This window comes from Solanum pennellii, chromosome 8 (genome assembly GCF_001406875.1).
Source record: "Solanum pennellii chromosome 8, SPENNV200".
Lineage (NCBI taxonomy): Eukaryota > Viridiplantae > Streptophyta > Magnoliopsida > Solanales > Solanaceae > Solanum > Solanum pennellii.
The window spans coordinates 66091904-66095234 of record NC_028644.1 but is presented as its reverse complement, the minus strand read 5'-3'; positions in this window follow the sequence as shown (position 1 = coordinate 66095234).

Genomic DNA, 3331 nt, shown 5'->3' with positions numbered 1-3331 from the left:
ATATATATATATATATATATATATATATATATATATATAGAGAGAGAGAGAGAGAGAGAGAGAGAGAGAGAGAGAGAGAGGAATCAACAATATTTTGATCAATAGATTGGACTCAGAATATATTTCTTCGACAGTTCTTGGATTATTTGTTGAGGATTTATCAAAAACGATCCATCTCTCTCTAGCTGGTTGAAAAATATAGGGATAACTAGTCATGAGAATCTTCGACTTGAGGTATATTATTTTGATTCTAATTAACATCTTCAAATCCACTTCTTCTGATTGGGATCCTTTTCCATTTATTATTATATTATGATTTTGATCCAATATTATTTAGTTTCATCATACTCATAAATAAAATTCTTTTACTTATATCCCTTCCCTTTATTTTCTCCATCATTTCTATTAGAATATAATCCACATGACTAATTATTCTAATCGTCCTATAAATATAGAAATACAATTTGGAACTTTTTCCAAGTTCTTTAAAATCTTATGTATAATCACACTTTTACTCCCACAAGTGTTATTTTGGTATATTTTGTTCATTATTATTTTATTTTCTTTATTATTCATGTCTTGCCCTAATTGGATTTCTAATTTATGGGAATGGACTCTTCACATACTCTCAACAATTCCTGTCCTTAAAATTTCTATCCGTGCTCAACTTTATAACAATGATAGGAATTACCTACTACCAATTCATAGGACACAACCTACTATCACAGATGTCACTGACACAAATATCGAATAACTTCTGTTACGTTCGTCAAGTGTTGATCAAGATAAATACATAGACATACGTCATTTTCCTCTTTCAGAATGTTCTCGTGAAGTTGTTCACGAATCAAAGTGTGAATGTCCTTTCGAAGTCTTTCACGCTCTTTTTAATCGGAAGCAGGATGGGCAAATTATGTATTTTGTTTGTGTGTTCTATCCTTTTCCCTCTATTTCTTTTCACAATTTTGTCTACATCCATTAGAAATTAATCTACGACTTGAGGTACATTAGTTCGTCAAGGGTTGCTCAAGACTTCATGAGCAGTAAAGTCGCCATTTTTTTCTTTCACAATGTTCTCGTAAAATTGTTCACGAATTAAAGTATGAATTTTACTTTTGAAATTTTGTACGCTCTTTTTGATCGGAAACAGGGTGGGCAAATTTTGTATTTTATTTGTGTGTTCTACACTTTTTCCTTTGTATTCTTTTTTCACAATTTTAATTTGTCTACATCCACTAGAAATTAATCAAAAGGTATGTAATTTTGTTATTCATTTCACACATTTTAATTAAATTTATGTCGCTAAAGCTCTTGATCAAGTTGTAATCAATCATTATTTAATTTATTGGCCCTTGTTTCTTTATTTACCTTGAGGGAGATGAACGTGAGTAAATACAAAGAAGAAAACCAAAAAATGATTTTCTCGTAAAATTCTATAAAATTATAATTATTCTATCAAAATAATTAACGAAAAAAGAATAAAAGATATTCTTAAACTCTATTAAATGAACAAAAATATATTTTTTTTAAATATTTTTTTAGAGATTAAGATGTTCACATTGTGCAAAATATCTAATTCTAAGTGCCTACATTTTGACGGTTAAAAGAACAAAAACGAAAAATATCTAGACTTGCTAGCTGTAGGGGTGTGCATCTGTTGGTTCGGTTTTACATATAATCGGTTCGGTTTATCGATTTTCGGTTTTAAAATATGCTAACCCAATAACAAACTAATAAGAAATTTTTTATCGGTTTATCGGTTTTTGATGTTATCGATTCGGTTTCGGTTAACCCAATAAAAAAATATCGATCAAATAATATATAATAGTACGTATGTTATAATTACATGTTACCAACTTACCGCCAAAACATAATAGAAAACTTTGAATGTTGATCAAATTACTAACATTCACAAACTTGCAAAAGCTATCTCCTACAATTACGAACTAGAATTAAAACTAAAATAAAATATTTCAATGAGACAATCTTGAACAGTTGCTTGATCCACCAGATAATCAACAAAGTTCTCACCAATTTCATAACCAAAAAATCACATAGCCTGAAAAGCTAATATTGAATCTATTTATGTATTAAATTATGTATATTTAATATTGAGAAAGGGTAAAGTAGTAAATAACTATAGTCTTATTGGGTTATCGGTTTTACCCAATAACCCAATAGGAAAAACCGAAACTGACCCAATAACCCAATAATTATTTTTTCTAAACCCATTAAAAACCCAATAACCCAATAACAATAACCCAATAACATTTTATCGGTTCGGTTTATTGGTCGGTTCGGTTTTTGCACACCCCTAGCTAGCTGTGTATCTGCTATCATTATTATTAGTAAGGATGTCAATTGGACAGGATCGGATCAACTTGACGATTTTATTAGATTTGGTATTTGAATTGATCCTTATTATTTGAATCGGGTTTTATTGAACTACATACAAGTTTAATTTTTTTCACAAAATATTTTAAATTGAGAAATATCATCTTTTATAATCAATTATAAATATGTGCGGTACATTTAATATGAAAAGAATCATTATCGATTAGAGAAAGTCTACATTTTAAATAATTAATTATTTTTAAATTATTAGAAGCATTATCTGAAATGACACTCATTATTTATCACATATTTCATAAAATTATAAAATAGAGCTTATTTTTGTTGCTATATAAGAATCGATTTTAATTTCTTCAATATATTTATATCCTAATATTCATTTTTGCATGGGTCATTCATGGCCAATCCAATGGACAGTAATTGTAAAATAATCATTACCATTAGGACTACGGTCCATATCAGATGTAATAGATAATCTACCATCATAATAAACAAATAAACAACGAAGAAAATAACAATATTATTTTTTATATTTAAAAAGATCACTTTAATTGTACTTCATAATTTGGATTATACAATTACCAGACATAATGAATAAAACGAGGATATGAAGAAATGAAAAAGACAAATCACAAATAACATTTATTTTAACTAAATTTCTACGATTTTTTTTTTACTATATGTGAGGTGTGTGCTTCGGCCGACTGGGCTAGTCATATTTAATACACTTTGAACCATATTAGAACCTCCAATTTCTATAGAATTTTGTTTTGTTATTCTTTATTTTATTATGTGCTTGAAGTTTCATTTTTATTTATTCATAACGATTATTTTATTTTATTCTATTTGATTGTCGCAAATTTTCCTCGAGTCATATTTTTATTCTTTAAATGAATTTTGTGTACGTCATTGCTTGTGCAAGGATGCCACAAACAATCAAAGAAAATAATGTCCAAATTATTTTGACATAGTAATTATG